Here is a 22,955-nt window from a genome sequence, read left to right on the forward strand (position 1 = left end):
AGTAGTGCAGTAGAGAAGCTTGGAAGGGTTCCACATTCTCTAGGGAAAAATTGAGTTACAAGGTGTTTGTGTTTATACAGGGCACCCCTAACACCTGTTGTATGGTATACTGCAATGTGTAAACGTGAGTCTTAAACACAGGCAAAAATGAAGACACTTTTAAGCTAATCTAACAATAGGAAAGCACACAATGAACCTTCTTCCAGCAATCCCCTGCTCAAAGTTGGATCCACACTCTTCTGCCACAAGGGTGCAGAGGAGCCCTTCTCAATGTAATTGGCTGGTTCAGTGCTCAAGTGTATCAATAACAGGCTAGATTCAGCAGGTCTGAATCTAATCTATGCAATCTAGGTATCAGAACATTGCAAATCAAGTGCAGATAAGTGCAAAAAATACCTAGAGCCATTTTGCGTGTTTCCCAGCTCTGATAGACCAGATAAACACCTACTGCCACCAGATGAACAATTCCAGTCCTCCTAATGCAAAGGCACAGTAAAGGAGTGTCTAGAGTGAAATGATACCAAACAGCTTATAAAAGTGTGATTATTCAAAAAAAGTACTTTGCTTTGAATAAATGAGCCAAGAGCCACTCAATTGTATAGAATTTATAAAGGCACTAAAAACAAGATAAGCTGATTAATAAGCCATCCAGCCAATAAAACTACATGCAGACATCTAAAGTGTTTCCCCAACCTCAACAGACCAGGCTACCCCCAGTGCATTAGATAGAAAATCCACTGACCTCTTTTGTGTAAAAACAATTGTTTGCTACTGTATAAAATACACTACTTTATCCAACAGCTAACTAAACAATGAAGTCAGATCAAGTACAACAGACAATGGGAGGCAAACTGCATTTTTTTCAATATAAGCGCAAAGAAAGACAAATAAATTATTCAGGATATCAACAGCAGTGTAGAAAGGGAGGAGCTTATTAAGTGCAATTTACAGTAGGGTGGGCAGCTTAAAATCACCAAGTTTAAAAACAGATCAAGAAAGGGGAGAGTGGGTGGAAAAACTAGCAAGGAATCACCAGCAGTGCTTTAGTTTATGCAGGACTGAAATCTTTTCAGAAAAAGACAAAGGCCCAGAATTTCACTGAGTATTTAAGTATTTTAAAGTCATAAAATCCTGAATAATATAGAATATCTGAGCACTCTTCATAGTCAGAAGCTAGGATATAAGATGCTCATTCAAAGGAAAGTGCATCACTTCCTCAGTATACAGAAAAGCTTTTTTTAATACATTTCATTATTCAATAGGCCAATAAAATTCAATGTGTTTTTAGTTCCTGTATGATTATTACACTTCCCTGTTTTAATGCCAAACCTACTCTTTTAATACAAAGCCTTCTCCTTCTGTGGTGCACTTTTATTTAACAAAATTAGATATCAGTGCTTGGCTGTCAGTAATTTCTAGTTTAGTACATAATCGTGACAACCTATCTCTACCGCTTTTGTTTAATTATAAAAATTTCCCTTTTCAGACTATATAACTGTTCCTTTATTTTTGTTTCTAGAGTTCTGACAATATGTTTACAAAACCATGTAAAGCTTGTTTTGTCAAATTGTTTTGTACAGAGGCTTAAAGCTAGGAGTTACTTAATAATGACATTCTCTAATCTTAGGTTTGATTCCCTCAAACTCCTGCTGCCTACTTTTTTCACATAACCAAGCAGTGTTTCCAGACCATTCCAGAAAAGAGACACATTTTCTAACAGGATGGTTAATAAATACAAAAGGGTAACTCTTTCAAGATCATGATGGGGATGCAGGTTTCCTGGGCAAAGAAGTCAAAACTATTGGTGAAAACTGGAAAGTAGAGAGGCAATCACAGACATGTCATTCACTATAAATAACATAGTTCTAACTTGCACATTTTTGAACTAGGCGTGCTACAAGCTGCATCTAATATTGTATTTTGTCACTTGTCACTTCTGACCCACATCACCTACACCATTCATTTTGCAAAGTATTTCAGCACCTTCTGTGCAACTGACATGGGTTCCTCTGTATTACTGTGTTCTCTCTTGTACAGATTATGTTAACACAACCTCTCCACCACACATACACACACAATACGTGCACGCACGCACACGCACACACACACACACACACACACGCGAGCACGCACACACACACACACACATACAGATTTCCTTTACAAGCTTGACATTTGAAAACTTCGAACTGCAAATAGTCGAGACCATAAGATCGAAGTTTTGAAACTTCTAACATTTTCAATGGAGATCACCATACAGTGTAGAATGGGAAATTTACTGTTTTCCTCTCTGTAGTGTGATCTTGGAGTTGGTACATTTATTTAGTAGGGGTGTGGAGGGTGTACCTGCAAAAACATTAAAAAACATTTTTGTTGTTTTTATTTTTTTTAATTACAATTTTGAAGCTTCAAAACTTTGATCTTATGGTCTCGACATTTGCAGTTAAACAGGAAAGCTGGTTGGCAGCTGCTTGATCGACATAATATCAGGCTTGGGGAATATGTCATTTTCCCAGTATTATGCAAAACCGAGGTTGAAATATTTAAGTAGAATGGGGTGTGGGTGGTGCACCCTCTCACATGGGTGATACAGAGGAGGCTGTGACTCCAAGGAAAACCATTGCTTTTATTTGGCATGCTCCAAGGTTGTGTCCTGGAGTGTGCACATTGCATCTCTCTATCTTGTATGGTTGATATTTTTTGTCGCCGTTGTGTGCTGATATACTGAAGAGTCGATTATCTTCAGTATATTCATATACATATATATATATGCCAACCCTCTTTTAACTTACGCCTTCACTGCCTCACTTTCTTTGTAATATTTATTATTTTCATATCGTAATATGCATTTACAACTGTTGCATCCCTTATTCTGGCATTTTCTGTACCCTAGTAGCTTTAGTAACACATCTCAGTCTCAGTGCTGAGATTTCAGGTATCATATAGGATGCCAAGGAACCAAACTAGAAAATACAAAGCAGCACTGGTGATGTCTCTGTGGCATAAATGATTAGAAAATTTAACTGCTAGCTGTAAAGTTAGTGGTTTGAACCCACCCTGGGAAAATACAGTCTTGTGTTTGTACCTAATGTGTAGTGTGGTTAGATGATGGTCATACGTGTTGCATTTAACTGTAATTCTAACTGAAAAAGTGCATTGAATCTGACTGTTCTTGCTGTTGGTTTGCTTGCCTGGAAATCACCTTTAAAGTGTTGTGATGCTAGTTGTTTAAGTTTATTTATGGTAACATCACACTTGTAGCAATCCTTTTTGTGTGTTTTTACATTAGGATGACCGGGCATATTCATTTAGTTACAGCAGGTGGTAGCCTGGTTTGTCTAAGTTGGGAAATGCATAGGAAGGCTCTGAGTGTAGTTGTTGTATTGGCCATAGATCTTATTAGTCAGTTTATTACATTTCCAGTGCCTGTATAAATCTGGCACATTTGTGCAGAGCAGCAGTTAGCAGATCCCTGAATTGATGCAGAAATTTAAAAAGCAAATTTTCCCATAAAACTACTTTTGAAACTGTACCCAGTAACTTGGTTAGCATAGAGCAACTACTCTGCACACTGAGTAGAACTACGCTTAAACTGGTATTATATAACCCAGTCTCATCTCTAACCCTAAAACACCCTTATTTAGCCAGCTACTAACCCCCATATGCGACATCCTTGTAGCTCACCAAGTAAAGGACCTCACATCATGGGTACACACTTTCACAATTTCTCTGCAGCAAATTTGGTGGATATGGATATTTTGAAACAATGAAGCTATTGTCACATGTTCAGTGACAGCAACTTAATCCTTAAAGAAATAAATATGTACTGTATGTGATGGATGTACATACACAATGTCATTGGAGGCAAAACTCAGGTACAAGCACGTATAATAACAATCAGGTTGTCAGGAATGCACACACTAAACTCATCACACATAGTACACACCACACACACAGACCTACTTATGGTGAGGCACTTAAATGCAATCTTTCCAAACCCAAACAATCTCCCAGACATTCCACTCATAAAAATATCCTCAGCAAACCCAAAAGCATTCAACAAAAGCTGTACCTAAGTCTTCGTGTACAGCCACACCCAGCGAATCCTCTCCCATAAGGCAAGCCAACACACTAGCCAGGACTCTAGTTACAGGGGATTCCATTGTACGACAGACTGATGCCCCACCCACCAGGCTGGACATGGAGGAAGTAATGTTCAGTTGCTATCAGGAGCTAGAATCCACTAACTTATGTACAGACTCAAGTCATTGCAATACAGTTACCAGTATGATTCAATGATAGTCCATGAAGGTGTAAATGACCTGAGACGTACCTGCCAAAACTAAACAAAGAGAGACATTATGGACCTGTCAAAGACTATGTGTCTCAGGCTATGTGCCTAACACTGATCAGCATTGTATCTTTACAAAGGATGATGCCAAAATCTGAACAAAAGATTATTGACTTCAATAATTGGCTTGGTTTCTGGTGTCATTCTAAGGGGGTTCAATACTTGTCGGCATGAGAGGATATGGTTAACAAACCATATTGCTTGGTGTGGTTTGTTTTCATTTATATACATGTATGATTGCTTATGTCGTAAGTGATGGTTTTAATAAAGATGTTTCTTGTTTAAAAGAGGGACAGGAACTGAATAATTTATGTACTGTTGCTTAGGTTATATGATATATAACAATATGTGAAGCATAATATTTGTTAATTTTAACTTGTTAATACAGTTTGATTACTTTTATACAAATGTAAATGTGCCTATGTCACAAGTGATATTTCAATAAAGGTGTTTAAAAAAAGGATAGTCTGCACGTGTCACTATGTAGGCTTTCAAGTACTGGATATAACATTGTCCTCTATAGAGAACTTTTTAGGGAATGTCAAATTCACAAACCTTCCAACATTACAAAATCAATCCACGGGAATCTAAAGGTGTTACTGCTCAATGCCAGGAGTGTAAGTAGGAAAAGCTCTGCTCCCTCCAAGGAATCCAGACATCTGTAAGTTATAGAAACATGGTTTAAAGTCATAGAAAGTACCCTGGCAGTGCATGGCTTTAGTGGCTTTTACACATTTAGACCAGCAACTGCAGAGTCAGAGACTAGAGATGGAGGTGTCTCAGTCTACATAAAAAAAACAAGCATACCTCTAGGTTAGTTAAACAGGATTGACGCACTAGAATTTCACCATGTGCAAATTACCATAGACAAAGTCCCATAACATATCCTGGCAAGCCATAGGTCACTTACTGTGATCGAGGAAGCACACAACTCATACTCAGATCTAAAGGAGACACTCACCAGAGACAAATAAGAGGGCTAATTAAGTCCAACAAAGCAACTTCATGGTAAAGATTGCTTCCCAGGCCAAAGATAACCATAAGGTATTCTTTACATATGTCAGAAACTTCAAAGACAGCAAACAAAAGTGCTGAGCTGGTTGTTAATGGAGACACATGCATGGAGAGAGGAGATAAAACAAATCTATTGGCAACAAATTCAGCTTCAACTTTGACCCCCACTCACTACCAGCCACCAACCCCAAGAAATACCATCAAATATAACCCCTCCAACTGTCAATAGGGAGCAGTCTTTGCTGCACTCTATAAGCCAAAAACACAGCCTCAACAGGCCCTGATAATATCCCAGAATGCCTTCTGTATAGCTTTGAATATGGCCTATCAGGGCAACTGGAGTCTCTATTCAACTATAGCCTCCAAACAGGCTTTGTGCCATAGGATCAGAGGACTGCAGTGGTCACCTCCTCTGCACAGGGGTGGACTATCAATGAATCCTAGAAACTACAAACCCATTAGTCTGATTTGTTTTACATGCAAAGTCATTAAATGAAGCATCATGGAAATGATTAACAATGACATATGAAACCTGCAGTCATTGGACCCAACCACGTCTGGTTTTGTCAAAGAGAGGTCATGCCTATTAAACCAGGTAGATTTCATCAAGAAGGTCAACAAGGTGATGGATGAGAGAAAAATAGTGTGTACACCAGTCCCGACTACTGACCGTCCTTTACCTCCTCTGTCTAATCCCTTTCCTCACCACGCTGCCTCCCACTCTTGGATCACTGCAATGATTTCCTCTGCAAGCTTTGTCAGTTCCCCACCACCCTGCCCTCCCATACTCAATATCTCTGACCCCTTTTATACCATCCTTAACTGCCTTGTAGGGTTGCTACCTGTCCCACTTTGGAAGGGACAGTCCCTGTTTGGGCAGTTGTGTCCTGCAAAGAAATCGAAAAAATGGCAAATGTCCTGAGATTTTAGGACAAACGTATTTCCTATATTTTATGCAATAGTTTCATAAAACAGATATTCTGTATCTGAAACACCTAAATGTGATAAGAAACAGAATAAGCAACTAAAATGCTACAAGAAAAAGCTTTTATGTAGGCCAAAAAGTGAAGTTCTGTCCTTTGTACTGGCCATGGGTATGTTTTGCCCTGCAAAATCTAACTTTTGTACCAAAAATGTCCCACTTTGGGAATTTACTAAGGTGGCAACCCTACTGCCTTTCTTCATCTCAACTTCCAAATACATCTCCAGCTGTCTTACAGCTACCTGTTTCTGACAACCGCTTCGAACTAATCACTCAGTCTCTTCTCTTACTCCTTCTATCTTCCCTCTGCTATTCCTCTTAGCCTTTCTAGCTTGTTCCACCACTCTAGTGGAACGTCTGCTTATGTATTAGATTGATTTTATTTGATTACAATCTGAATATACATATTAGGATAATTCTTAGTCTCTAGCTAGATATTAGAATACTCTGTTCACTACTGTGATTGCTATTGTAATGTGTAACAATTGTTCTTCCTTTCTTTATTATGTAACTCTGTTCTCTACTTATTGTTATATTGTACCACGGAGCTTTTCTCCCCGGGCCTCCACTGAAAAAGGACCTGTGTCCGGTTAGAATTTCCTGGTAAACAAATGTAAATAATAATAAAATAAAATAAAAAATACTGCCTACCTTGGCCTGGCTAAGGCACTTGCCCCAGTAACCCACCCAGGTATTGTTAGCAAACTCACAAACTCACAGAATTGGGCATAAATCCCTATATAACATGCCAGATAGCCAACTGGCTCACAAATAGGCTGGTCAACAGCAGAGACTTTCAGGGCTTTGTTCTGGGTCTGATCTCTTTAGCATTCAAAAGTCAAGGCCAGTGTCAAGGACCCCTGGCTGACCAAGTTTGCAAATATCTTTTACTAAGAAACTGTCAGACTTTGATATTTTTCCAGTGTGCCTTGCAGCAACAATAATCCTTTGGATGTACAAGACTTGGTAACACAACATCATGTGCAAAACTGCAGGAGTACTTTTAATTTATAGTCTTTGAGGAGGCAGGATATCAAGTTTTCCTCATACACACTCTCCTAATTACATACTAAGATATCTCTACTGACCGTCCACCCCACCTATCTCACTGCATTCTACTCCTCCCTGGGCCTCTGCACCAAAAAGGCTATTGCTCATTCAGAGTTTCCCAGTAAACAAATATGAAATAAATAAAATAAATAATACTCTGTATAATGGACGGCGCAGTGGTGCAGCGGTAGTGTTGTAACTTCACAGCAAGAGGTTCTCCAGTTCGATTAGTTGTAAATAATTTTACATGCATGTCACTTACAAAATAAATATTGTAAAACAGCAGCATTTAAAATGTGGCTGGAGCTCAGAGATACACTCAAACTGTTGTTCTCTGTCTTATGATTTACAATGTTTAGGAGAACCATAGCTTATGGTATTAGTTATTTATTAATTTATAATTATTTTGTAAGTGACATGCATGTAAAATTATTTACAACTATACAACTAACTATTAAAAGAATACAAATAAATCACACTTGTTGATTAAATAATTCACAGTTTTTGAAAATTTATTTCACTTAACAACTTAACTATGTTTTTCTATTAACAGTTTTATCCAGTTTTGAAATGTTACCTTTTGTCCTTAAGATAATTAAACTCATTTCTTTATGACATACAAAGATAGGTAAACTAATAAATGTATTTATATTTGGTGACAGTTCTTTCTACCAATTAATATTTATCACTTTTCTTGTTATGGCCAGTAGTGCTCACATCAAAAGGTGTTGTGCTGTATTTATACACCCTGGAATTGGAGCATTAGTTAATATAAGGGATACATAAATATACATTATCTGTCCACAAGGCTTTGAAAAAGATTTGGATATCTTGCAGATATTTTAAATTATGCTCTCATTTATATGATATATACATCTATATATGTATATATCAAATCTGCTTGTAGTGTTTTCTTGCATCTCCAACAAATTTCTTCTTTGGTTTCATAAATTTTGCTAATTTTGCAGGTGTAACAAAAACTCTGCAAGTATTTCCATGGAAATTCTTTCCAAAAGCTACTAGTTGTCTGTCCACCCATTTTGAAATACATTTTTTGCTATTGTTATTATCTACACCTCTTAAATCATTTTGTATAATGCATTTCCAACAGATACCATCATATAACGACAGAAATCCAGCACAGAAATATTTCCAAGGACAAAGCCACGATCCAAGCACTATTCAGTTAACTTTTTATTGTAAAAATCACAAACAGAAATGTAGGTTAAGCGCTTGCATCTAAGTAAAAAGACTTCATCAGAACACAGAATGTTTAAAACACAAACAATATATAGGTAAAAGCCCGCCAAAAATCTGTGCTAAATGCATTAATTAATCAATTAACAATAATAATACCCAGCATAAATGGAATCACAATATCCCTATGTACCATAAACGTCAATCAACAAGATGTACGTGTCATAATGTAAATAAGAAACAATGGATACTGCAAAACATATATAGAAGCTGCAAATCCATTAAAAATCCACATTTCTGATGAGTAATATATAAAATAAAATGAAACTCGACTAACATAAAATATACCCTGATCTCCTAAGAGTGTCTGGTGTAGTAAAATTAATTATACATATGACTACAAAAATTAATTGGTTGCCCGATTTTTAGAAATATGGAGTAAAATGTTTTATATTCATCATTTATATTTTTCATATTTGTATTTTATAACTTTTAATTAAGGAATTAATTTTTGTAGTCATATGTATAATTAATTTTACTACACCAGACACTCTTAGGAGATCAGGGTATGTTTTATGTTAGTAGAGTTTCATTTTATTTTATATATTACTCATCAGAAATGTGGATTTTTAATGGATTTGCAGCTTCTATATATGTTTTGCAGTATCCATTGTTTCTTATTTACATTATGACATGTACATCTTGTTGATTGACGTTTATGGTACATAGGGATATTGTGATTCCATTTACGCTGGGTATTATTATTGTTATTTGATTAATTAATGCATTTGGCACAGATTTTTGGTGGGCTTTTACCTATATATTGTTTGTGTTTTAAACATTTTGTGTTCTGATGAAGTCTTTTTACTTAGATGAAAGCGCTTAACCTACATTTCTGTTCGTGATTTTTACAATAAAAAGTTAACTGAATAGTGCTTGGATCGTGGCTTTGTCCTTGGAAATATTTCTATGCTGGATTTCTGTCATTATTGTTGGATTCCAGAGACTTTGTTGTTTTTAGATACCATCATATTTTAAATACAAATTTAAAATTAAAACACAAACAGCAAAACCAACACTCACCAGCAAGGAAGACCCCATCAATCTCAACAATTTATTTAACACTTTCATATGGTTATTTCACTGGCTTTTATCTGATCAAGTTGAGTGAACTAAACAGACAAAGCAACTAAATACACGGAGTATTTTGCTGGTGAGTTCTGCTTTTGCTGTTTTTTTTTTATAATTATATCTCTTCGGGGATCTGTTTTTATATCTGTCAATCTAAAATTCATTCATTCAATTTAGACAAAGAAAGTTTAACATCTGCATTTCCATTTATAACAATCAAAAATAACTCCAAGAGTTTTAGGTAATTCCTTTTTCAATAGCTCTCTGATTTTTTTTCATTTTTTTCCAATTTTATTGTGATAGTATAAATCTAACTACAATTTCTATGATATAATTGATAATTATACATCATTCTGTCAACTGATAGTATATTAGTCTCATTTCAACCATTTAAGCAGTAGAAGAAATTACTCAGTTTTAATTCTACCATTTTGTTTTGAATATTGGTATCTAAATCCAGGAGTACATGCTAATAGTAAAATAGTGGAAAACAACTTCTTTATGGGTAGATGTTTACAAATATACTTTCAGAATGATTTTAAAATATTAATGCAATTTGAATTTATTAATTTTTTAGAAAGGCTCTTAAAATATTTTATTGCCTACAGCTTTTTATTAATAATGATAGCTAAGGAAAATAAGTATATTTCAGTGAATAATCACATATAATATTACGTATCGACTTCCAGTGGAAATTATAATGATTATCTAAGTATATAGAATGATTTTCAGTGTAGAAGCTGAGCATCAGTTTCATTAGGAAACACGTTCCACCATTGTCCCATATTCTGATAAGCTTTGTTTGTGTGTTTTAGGTCTTAATGGGTGGCATAGAGATTTTAATAATATATTATTTATTTTTAATTGATTTTTAATCTTGCACTAGTGCTGTTGTATGAATAATGTATATTTTAGGTGGTAGTATCATTTTGATAAGCATTAATCAGTATTCACAAAAAGGTAATGTATTATTCCAATTAGTAGTTAAATTTATTATTTCATCAGTAGCCTTAGAAAAGTTTTCTTTTATAACAGAATCTAGATTATCCAATAAACATATTCCTAAATAAGTAATTCACAGTTTAACCATTTCCACGTTGTATCTCCTTAACCTTTCTTCATCTAATTTTTGTTTTATAATGAAACATTCTGTGGGTAGTATTCACAGTTATTATACAACTGCAAAAATACAAAAAGGATATCAATACTGTTCACACATTTCTGCAGTAAATGCATGACTTATGGAGGGTGTTTACTTCAAAACATGATGGCCAATAATATGCATAAGCAAATGAAGTTATAATGAGATGTAAATGAGGAATGCTGTAAGTCTATGTATAAAAATGATGTCTTCTCCTGCCTGTTTGTGGTTCATAGTCATAATTTGATGGATTTCTCTGTTGTCAACATAATCATAAAAGGTGAAATAGCTCCTTTTCTGTCTATTTTGCAATCCTCAAAGATGCTTTCCTTTGCTGCTAGCCTTTCTATTTCCCAGTGTGAGCTGCATGCCTTGGCCAAGTCAAAACTGCTAGTGCTCTAAGGTGCTTGTCACCCAAGAAGGTGGAGTTATAGGTAGAGAATTGCAGTTTTGATAATCAGGAAATCCTTGACAGGTCCAAAATAGAATGAGGTATTGTAAGGCTCTTAATTCATGTGTATAGCCCCCACAGGGGCAGTGGGGAGATGTATGGCCTTCTTATCCCTGCAGACACTAAGATATATAAAGCCTTCAGTATCCTTGCCACAGGGACATTCCAGAGACAGACTGGGAACACATTGGGGGTCTCAGAGGCTTCTGCCTCGAGGATACTTCAGCAGTTCCAGGATGTGGTCTTAGCATGTGTAGTTCAGTATAGTGATTTCCTGGTGTCACCTCAGGACTAAGCTCGGATTATGCATGCCTTTTTTGGAGGCGGCATATTTCCCTGAGGTGCTTGATGGGATGGCTTTATCCCATGTTGCAATTAGAGACCCATCTGGTTCATAGGGTAGCAGTACCCTAATAGGAAGAGGTATCATTCCATCATCTGCCAGGTAGTGTCTAATGTCTGGGGGAGAATCAGTAACATCTCTTCCCAGTATCCTGGCAGTGCATGTGATTCCCATGTTTGGCACGTTAGGCTCACCCTACCACCTGTTCCTGTAGGGCAGCATGCCCAATGGTCATCTTACTGGTAAGTGGAAAAAAATACTAATACACACACACACACACACACACACACACACACACACACACACACACACACACACACACACACACACACAGTTTATATTTAAGTAGTTATTCATGCTTAATATTAAACCACTTTTTCTTTGTTTTGTCTCTTCCCCTCCCTTGTCTCTCTCTTTTTTTTCTTTTCTTTCAGGAGATGCTGGATATCTACTGGAGCCATGGTTCATGACACCAGTGAGAAATCCAAGTGGAACTGCTGAAGATAACTTCAAACAGATCAGACTCATACCTGTATTGTCACCGAGAGGGTCTTTAGCATGTTGAAGAGTCAATTAAAGTGCCTGGATAAGTGTGTGAGTGCCCTTCAGTATGACACAGCTACTGCATGTCGCATGTTTACTGCTTGTTGCATTCCGCACAACATGCTCACATGATCATGCACCAGTGTGATAGTGAAGTGACTCACACTGTCAGTGCAGCTTCTACATCTACTCCTACTATGACAAATGATGACCAGCTGGAAGCAGCAGTAAGGGACACCATACAACAAGCTCATGCACAGCATACAGCCGGGAACGAAAAGGAGGCCATACCTAGTCCTGAGTTATGGATCATGACATTCAAGTTAGCGTTTCCTTTCTTTTAAAAAACACGTAGAACATAATTAAAGTATACAATGGTACCTGTGGGCTAGCCATCCGGTGGTGTAAACCTTGGTTTTAGATGACTGGCATTGTTGAAGTGACACCCTGCCCCCATGTGCAAAAATGGGAAAAAGGGGTTGTGGATGGATGGATGGATGGTAGGTATCTGTGGGCTGTGCTGTGTTGTGCATGGTCTACTGTCACTGTTCTTCACAGATTCACTGTTATCTTTAAATATTTTTTTTATTTCAGAACAGGTGTTCATATTATTAATTATAAAAGTCATGCATGAGTGCTCACTGACACCTGTTTCAGTGATATCATAAAGCATCAAATAAGAAATAATTACATTTTTAAATGTTTTCTACAAGAAAGTCTGCTTGGGTGGTGTACTTAAGTATGCACATACTGAATCTACTAAACTGATTAAAAAAAGTGTAAAATCATTATTTCACATGAGTTTATTCATTGCACTTTAATGGAAAATATATGACATGCTTTTTCATATTATGCAATGTTTTGTCAGTTTTAACAATTACACATATGAAATGTGTTATTGTTCTCTGTTAAGGTTTTGCACATCAGATTATTTCATTTTTTTATACATGATAACTTGTGTTCTCAGATATGTCATAATTTGTGCAGTGCATTAGGTATAATGGCAACAGTGTGAGTTAACATAACAGGATACTGATGGAATCTTTTTTATTTTCTAGGTATGTTTCTCTAAATAATGTGCGGTACTTGTTTTATGTTCCCAGCAATTGTCAGCTGTAACGTTGATAATGGCAGACCGTTAATGGTGGAAATCAGTGTAATCTGGATGATACAATGCATACGCCTCTTTCCAGATATTTCCTTTAGTAATAAGCAACACCTTTATTGAAATAAAATGCATGCAGATGCAAAGTGTCTTAAAACTGGGTGATATTCAACAATCAAATATTCTACCTTTTTTCTTATTTTTTTTTCTTCTTGTATTATTTTTTATTCATTAACTCATTGTCTTTCAAGTTAAACATTGACATCTCTGAGTTAAAATTCAAACTGTAAGCACCTGAGTTTTCTTGCCTGAATCATTGTAGGTTAAGTTCAAATGTGTCACACACAGCATCTCCTAAAGATAGAGTAGGTGAAAGTACATGTCATCTTGGGGAGGGGCTGTCATGTGATCTAGATGGCGACTTGCTGTGATGTCATGACCTACTTGATTCAGGTGATCCTACAGACACTGATCTCACAGTTTTGAGGGCCTGAGACCTCAAATGAGAATGTATACTATGTGCAGATGAATGCAGACATGACCTGCATGAAATCTGTTGTGTTTTCTCCCTACTATTTCAACTATCTTCTTGAGAAGCCCTTGTAGTGCCATGTGACCTGTGCCTTGCATATAGAGCAATCTCTGACCCAGCTTTAATGGAAATACTGCACATTCACGGGTCACTCACTCAGAGGACCTTAACCTGGTATGTGACATCAACAGAACTTGCCGGACAGACAGATTTGTCTCACAGAGGTTGCCCCACCTTTGTAACAAGCATTCTTATTCATGTTAAACAAAACTCGTCTTTGGTCTTATTAAGCACAATCTGGATGATTGGATGGGTAATTAGAAATTCACTTTGTGATGCACTGTCATTTCCTGCAGAGTTACTAACATGTGACTTTGTGATCCAGTGTCACTTCCTTTAGAGTTAGTATCATGTTGCGGGGTGTGAGATCCTGCCATTAAACATGGGGACTGCCTGCCACTTTCCTCAGGCTGTCTGATTAATATAACTACGTTATCATTATCATCACCATCATCATCATCATCAGCTATTCTGCTGCTGATATCCTCTAGACATATCGGTACAGCAGAACTGTTTGTTTCTGCTGTTGACCCTGTAAAGAATTCATTGAATACCTTATAATCAGGAGCTGGCCTACATCACGGTAAGCTGTTAAGGAGGTGTGCAGGGCACTTACCATGCACAGTCTGTTTACTGTCACTATATGTACAAGTGGATGGTTCGCCTGTTAATCTTCATTGCCGTGTGTTATATGTGATCATTCCATTTCCATATAAACATGTTGTGGATGTTAAACCAACCTTCCTTATCAGATGTTTGTTGACACTGCAGACATGTTTAAAAGGCAGTGTCCACATCACCTCTGATTATATTAGTGACATTGTTATCTGTGTCCCAAAGATTCCCACAAATAGAGAGGCCCTATTCCTCATCAGGTGTTAAAGGTATAAGCGTAGGAGGTCTCCCCAGTCCTGCTACAGGCATTCTGCTTTACCTTTGGTCTGGTACTTCCAACTATATCATTGTCCCTCTTTTTACACAGAGTGGTTCTTCTCATGGCTATAATTGTCCTTCCTCTGTCTGCATCTCTGATACTGCATTATTAATGTACCTAAAACAAAATGTCAAAGTCATGCACTGAAACTTTTGATGCGGTCATCATTTAAAAGTTCAGCAATGAGGGTATGTCAGCTTTCACAAAAATAAATCATAACAGATCTACACACAAAAGCAGTTGTTACATGCAAAGTCCTAAACAGCAAGTTAGGGTTGTGTTGAAGTAATCTGTGTAGCACCTTCAAAACATTCATACTAGTATTGCAAGCACTTTGCTACAGAATTGTATCCTTCCCCTAATATTTTATTCTATTCACACTGTTACTTTCCATTAAGGACTGACATTTGGAAATCCCCCAGTAAAGCTGCATACATCTTGACACAGTAATATAGTTCTATCACACTAGAATCACTTCAACTTATCTACTTATATCCAGCATAGCATAAATAGTAAATGCCACCAAAAATTAATTTCCAAAACGTCTTTCACATTGCCATTATGACTCCTTCAATATACATTTCTATTCATGAATTGTACTCATAATAGTATTGACATGAGTCATCCACTCCTGACTATCAGATCAATAAAAGAAAAGCTGTAATCTAATAACAATGAGAACTGAACTGCTTTCTAATAATTTCTATCTTTTTTCTAATTATTCCTTAATGGAGAAAGTTCATGGTTTCCTAAACCATTTTCTGTCTCTCTCGAGTGATCACAACTTAATATGGCGGTCAACTGTTTATTCATGTAAATTCTAGGGTATTTACACATGTTGTATGCAAATAAACCTTTTTTATGCTTAGTTCTATAAATCACAGTAATACAAATGTGTGTAAGGCAACAAATCAGCATAAACAGACCTCAGGGTACTTGTGAATATGCTGCAGGAAACAGTGGAGTCCATAGCAGTAACCAGCCATCCCTAGCAGTCCGAGGGTATGTACAGGCAGCCTAGTAATTCTCTAGTCTCCCTGTGATTAGAAAAGGAAAAATGGAGTTGGGTATAGTTGGGTTTGCATAAGCTTGAAGCATAATTCATGCCCAGTCTGCATAGTCTGGCACACTGACATCTCAGATCATACAATACTTAATATCAGTTCATTATGACACACACTGGAAGATTTATTTATACAGAAAACAAAAAAGGGATGTCTTCTGAAGCAATACTGCAAAATGAATGCTTAACTAAATGATTAATGCATGATATTCAGGTTTATTGAATAAAGATAAACAACAGTAAATCACATAAGCATAAACAGAGGTAAGCAGCTTTAAAAGTAATGATTATATAACTGAATTTTATTCACAATGGAAATGAAATGTGAATGTATTCCTTTAAAAAATGTCTATGTGACAAAACATTTTAATAGCAGTGCCATGTCTAATGTCCCTGCTTGTTAAGTGGGTTTGGTTAAGGTGATGCCACACCCTAGAGGGTGGGGCTCCAAACCTGTGAACTACAATATTGCACTTAGATACTTCATTCTGGTTCTGACACTTCGAGAGATGTCAGCACCTGTGAAGTCATGAGGCTGTACCACCTTAGAGATTCATACCCGGAGAAAATCGAGTCCTGTATATGTGGGTCAGAGTGGAAGAAAATTAACATCTTGCAGGAGTTCGGTCAGCATCTTTCATCCCTGACAAGAATCACCATCTCTGGTTCCCAGTACTGTCACAGGTACACTGATCTACAGAAGCATAGGCCTGGCCATCACACCAAGTGGATAGGCTAGATGATGCTTAAAAGGCCAGATTTTGAAAGTATTTTCCTTTTTTTAAATATAATCAAAATATGTTCAAAACACATAGTATAGAAATACTGCATAATTGCAGGTAAAATGCAAGTAGATATGTATGTCTAATTGCAAATATGTTATTATATGTATTACAGTGGTGTGAGTAAGCATAAACAGAACACGCACCTGTTCCAAAATATGGCATGCATTTGTGCTGACTTTGTGTATATACGAGAAAGGAAATATATATAAGCATATATCCATATATGTCTGTAAAAGATAGATGTAAATCTGCATGACTATACGTAGAAAAATTTTGTGTGTGTGTGTGTGTGTGTGCGTTTGTGTGTGTGTGTGTGCCTGTGTCTGTATATATATATATATATATATATATAAATATATAGCTTGTAGACAACTAGTCAATTGACCAACTATGTCAACATCTGTTTGGTCAACACCGTTTGAACAATGTGGACAGATGATCGACAACCCTCAGGTAGTGGAATATTCTTTTTCTTTGGGATTGTGCAATCTTGGAGTTACTATATTTAATCAGAACTGGGTATTGGGACTTTCCTCTTATAAAAATTCCTGTATTTAGTGAACTCCACTCTGGAGTAACCCCCAGATCATGCACAGAGTGTGTTGGTGTTTATATAGTCAACGTTTTAACATCAATATCCTTGGTGTCAGTGTAACTATGTATATCATAAACAATTGTGTGTGTATTGATACACTGAAAAGAATATATTTGCATTGCCACATAATTTCATATACTGTAGGTATTACCTTAGTAATTAGTTGTAGTACAGTCAGACAGTTTATAGATACTAAATATTTTGTTTTGTAGTCCACAAACTATATGTTAATATGACTACTGTATTGTAAATTAATTTCTTCTATAATATTAACTGCACATAATATGTCTGAACTCATTCAGCTACCATGCCCTAAACAAAGAGGGAGGTGGGGGTTAAAGTGCTGTGTGAATCACCAGCAAAGAGGAAACTGAAAAAAATGCAGTTTCACTAATTCCATGTGTATTTCTACTTCATCCACTTATCTGCATGCATTTATTAAGCTACAAATTATGAAAGTGCACATCACTATGAAATATGTTTAGTACTGTACAAGTTGAACTGAAAGGAAGCCAAAACTTCCCTTTACTTGACACATTTTTATGTTTGTCTACAACTTCTGTATGTATGAGAGAAACCTAAAAGTCTGTTGTTTAGGCATTTCTTAAAAAGACAACTAGGGTATGTAAGGTATAGTGGAAATATAAAATACAAAGAAATTATAAAAAAGGTTGCATAAAGTACCCAACCACCAAACAGAGAATGTGTACAGAGATATACAAATGTAACAAATGGAAGGAAATATTCCAGGCCTTGCAGTTCAATTTGCTTTGAAAAACAAATACTGATTAGCACTTGTGGATTACTTACAATGTAAATATGACATTTTATACATTGCTGCTTTATAAATAGAAGTACACAGCAAAAAGCATTATAAACATGTAGAAGTAGGCATACATCTTAAGCAAGCGCAAAATGTCTTAAGTTCCTTTCTGAATAGTAAACATAATCATGTCAGATGTGTTGTAATCCTCACATCTGTAATAGGCAAGCATTCTTTATCTGTTCTATAATCAGCTGAAGAGGAAATAAATTATAACCGAGATCAAGAAAACAGGAGAGTTGACTTACTGACGATGCCTTTTGGTATGCAAAAGTAAATATTTACATTTGTTAAAGAAGTCTTAAGAAATAAATGATTTTTTTATATTTCTTATTCATTTCCTAACTATACATGCAGACGTAATTCAGAACACAAAGATAGAAGAAGAAGTAGAGAACTTTCTGTGCACAATTTATGCAGAACCCATCATCATCTACTTTCGGCTGTTCCCATTAGGGGTTGCCACAGCGGATCACCTGTTTCCATTTCTTCCTGTCCTCTGCATCTTGCTCTGTCACACCAACCACCTGCATGTCCTCTCTCACCACATCCATAAACCTTATCTTTGGCCTTCCTCTTTTCCTGTTACCTGGTAGCTTCATCCTTAACATCTTTTTCCCAATATACTTAGCATCCTTCCTCAGCACATGTCCAAACCAACATAATCTTGCCTCTCTGGCTTTGTCTCCAAACTTTCCAACCTGGGCTGACCCTCTAATATACTTATTCCTAATCCTGTCCACCCTCGTCACACCCAGTGCAAATCTTAGCATCTTTAACTCTGCCACATCCAGCTCTGACTCCTGCCTTTTTGTCAATGCCACTGTCTCCAACCCATATAACATAGCTGGTCTCACTACCCTCTTGTAGACCTTCCCTTTCAGTCTTACAGGTACTCGTCTGTCACAAATCACTCCTGACACTCTTCTCCACCCACTCCATCCTGCTTGTATTCTCTTCTTTACCTCTCTTCCACACTCACCGTTACTCTGAACTATTGACCCCAAGTATTTAAACTCATCCACCTTCACCACCTCTACTCCTTGCATCCTCACCATTCCTCTATCCTCCCTCTCATTCACACACATATATTCTGTCTTAGTCCTGCTGACCTTCATTCCTCTTCTCTCTAGAGCATATGCAGAACCCATATGAAGTAAAAATGTCCAGTGTATTACCATCTCTTATGTTACACTAGCACGTCATTAGTGTTACACTAGCACGTCATTAGTGTTACACTAGCACGTGTCATTAGTGTTACACTAGCACGTCATTAGTGTTACACTAGCACGTGTCATTAGTGTTACACTAGCACATGTCATTAGTGTTACACTAGCACGTCATTAGTGTTACACTAGCATGTGTCATTAGTGTTACACTAGCACGTGTCAATAGTGTTACACTAGCACGTGTCATTAGTGTTACACTAGCACGTATCATTAGTGTTACACTAGCACGTGTCATTAGTGTTACACTAGTGCATGGTATTAGTATCAGTAGACTGCAATGTGAAAATTACCACCATTTCATAGGAATGTACTGATTGTTCCCAAGTTTCAAGAAGCATTTCCCAGAATTTTCCTCTGTTTGAATAAAGTTTTAATAAAAATAACAAAATAAATGTTGATAAAGATTGCAATGCTGTACTACTAGTTAATTTAATTTCTCCTTTTTCTTATTTTGATTATGATTTCCTTTCACCTTCTTTATTTTCTTACTTCTCCATTTATGCTAATTTCTCCACCAGTCTAGGATTGTTAGGAGCAGCCTAACTGCACTACTTCCAAGTCAGGGATTGTTCACTCCCTGTAGTGTCATCCTCACAGTGTTGGGGCAGTTGCACCTGTCTGTAGGCACTCTAGCATGCGGCAGCCTGTCATGCCTCACTGACTGAGGGTTCCAGACTCGGTTGAGGATGTGAGAGAGCAGGTAGTGGAGTGACACCTTCAGCCAGTCCAGATGCTCTTCAACAGGTTGAGGATTCACTGCCCCCATCAATGCCAAGTATCGCAAGCCTCCACCCCCTTAGCATTGGGTCCTCCACTGCAACTTCATCAGTCAGTAAATTGTTTCAGGTGTTGAGGACTGGGGGTTCCTCATGATCTCAACTCATCTTCACATTTCCTAATCCTCTCTTCTACACCATCTTACCTTTTCACCCAGACTGCTCCTTATATAAAAAGGTATTTGAGAAAATGGGGGTCTATCCCCTGCAAAAACATAATACCCCTCCTATTTCCTCCAGCACAACCCTCTTGATGTGCTCCTTCTGTGTTAACCATTTTGTTAATTTTCAATATTTTCTGTCTTCCCCTTTCCACTCTTTAAAGAAAACAACAGGATGTCCACAAAAGAATATCCCTATATACATATAAACCCCTTTATATTTTTAAAGGTTAATAATGAAAGCTGGACTGTACTCTGCTTGCCTTAACTAGTTCAAGCATGCTTGTGCATAGCTGTGTTCACCTCAGTATCCAAGAACATATGAAACCATATGATTACTAACATTTTCACATAGTACTTCACACATACTTAAAGATTAACTCCAGCTACTCTATGCTTTTGTTGTAAATAGGTACATTTACTAAAATGTCTTTGCATTACAGTCATCATCAGAAATAACCTGTGATTAGTGCATCTGCATATAAGAGTGATGGCACTCTTTGCAGATAACCACGTGGTGGCACTCTTTGCAGATAACCACGTGGTGGCACTCTTTGCAGATAACCACGTGAACCTTTGGACTGTGAGTATCACCTCATCTTTTCATTGTTGAATTTCATTTTTGGAATCATTTAAAATTAACTGAGACACGGGTTTCTTTAAGTGATTTATCAATGTCAGTTGTCAAGAGAATGTTATATTGCTATACATCAACAATGTTGATGCCTTCAGTTTATATGTTATTTCTTAAATAATTAGCAAATGATTCTATTACAAATGAAAATAAAAGTGGAGAAAGGGGGCATCCTTGTTTTGACCCGTTATTTAATACAAATGCATGAGAGAGAGAGAGAGAGAGAGAGAGAGAGAGAGAGAGAGAGAGAGAGAGAGAGAGAAAACAACCAATTTTGATGATAGCTTTCAAATCTTTATATACATTTCTTAATAAAGATATAAATTCTGAAGGAAAACCATATAATACTTATGATTTAAATAAATATGTCCAATTAGACAAACCATATGCTTTTTTTGAGGTCCATTCTTATAATTTCTAACTTAAAATTATTTGTTTTGGCATAATCTATAATAGTTATAACTCTTTTAATATTATCTTGAGATTGATTAATAAGAATCCAGTTTGATTTTGTACTAAATAGGTGGATAATTATTTTAATCAGTAAGATAAAGATCTGTAGTCTGTATTAAATAATAAAGTAGGTATAAAAGGGTAATATAGTTCAAGATGTTTACTTGGTTTCAGTACTGGTGATATTTTCGAGATGGTGGGATATCTTTATCTTTCTGAACTGCCATGAAAACTTTAACTGTACTATTATATCAAGACTGACAATCTCATACTCTAGCAAAACTCTGCAAAACAATCCCTGTATTAATCAGGGCAATATATAACATTCTTTCATTTAAGCTGCAAATAAAATAATTCCTCTCTGGCTCCAGGCTGTACAGTTGCTGCTCTCCCGGATAATAAATTCAGCTCCTTCTGCTGTAATACCTTTGCACACACCCTTTCTCTCAGTTTCCTTGTTTTATTTATTTTACTCTTATGCTTAGTTTCTCTTAATCTTGCTTTTCTGTCTATTTCTGCTGTCTCCCATGTCTACTCCACTTATCTCCTCCAACAAATACTTATTTTTCACTTTCGCCTCCTTATCCACTCATTCAACCCTCTACTCTGACAATTGTTTTCTGAGTGAGTAATAAACCCATGTATTTATAACATGTCAAAACATTCTATGCTACATGATATTGTATTTATCTTGCTTTAATGAGGGTACGTGTGTATTATTCTACAGGTCATATGTGTATTAATATTTGTAGTAATCTATCTATTTACAGTGTCTTTTAATGTCCTTTTCTACCTACGTATATGTATTTTCTGTTATTTTATTTGTGTAACTTTTCTCCCCGGGCTTTCTCTAAAGAAAGATAAAATTCTGAAGTCAAATTTTCCAAGTAAACAAATGCTAATAAATAAATGAGGTATGTGATCATTCGAGCTAAACCTGAAGCTTTATATTTTTTAAGTTTCTTCATCTGATCTGTTGTTCCAGTTGTAGCTATACTGCTCATTAACTGTGTTTTCTATTCTATTTTTCCTTAATTTTATTGATTATAATTTAAGTTTCCATCGTCATGCTGTTCTTTTTTATTTAATTTCTAATATTTGTTCTATATCAGGAGTTTTCTGTTCCACATCTATCTTTAGAATATGTTTAATCTGATTAATTTTATTAATTAATGTACTTTTATTGCCAACTAGTGTAATCCTTTTAGATGTGTAGCATAACAATGCAATTTAACTTTTGTTCTAATGCTAATTCTGTTTTATGAGCTAATACTTCTTGATATTTTAATAACTTCTTAACAATTAATACTATCTTGAAATACTTTCTGCATTTTTACTTGTTTAGATTTTATTTTTTTCAGTATATTTTTAATATTTTCACCCATTTTTTGCAGCTGTTGTTACACCAAGCTTTAATTTTTTCCTCATAGATAGACTCTTAGGTAGTACAATAGTATATTATTTCATTAACTAATTCATTATTGTTTAGGTCCATGTATTTTTTTAATTCCCTTTAGTAGCCACTGTTTAAACTCAAGGTATAAGATTAAATAGGCTGCAATTCTAGAGATCATAAAAAGTATTTATTACTAGCATTTACGT

Source organism: Protopterus annectens, chromosome 8.part1, assembly GCF_019279795.1.
Source record: "Protopterus annectens isolate FY-2018-M chromosome 8.part1, PAN1.0, whole genome shotgun sequence".
Lineage (NCBI taxonomy): Eukaryota > Metazoa > Chordata > Ceratodontiformes > Protopteridae > Protopterus > Protopterus annectens.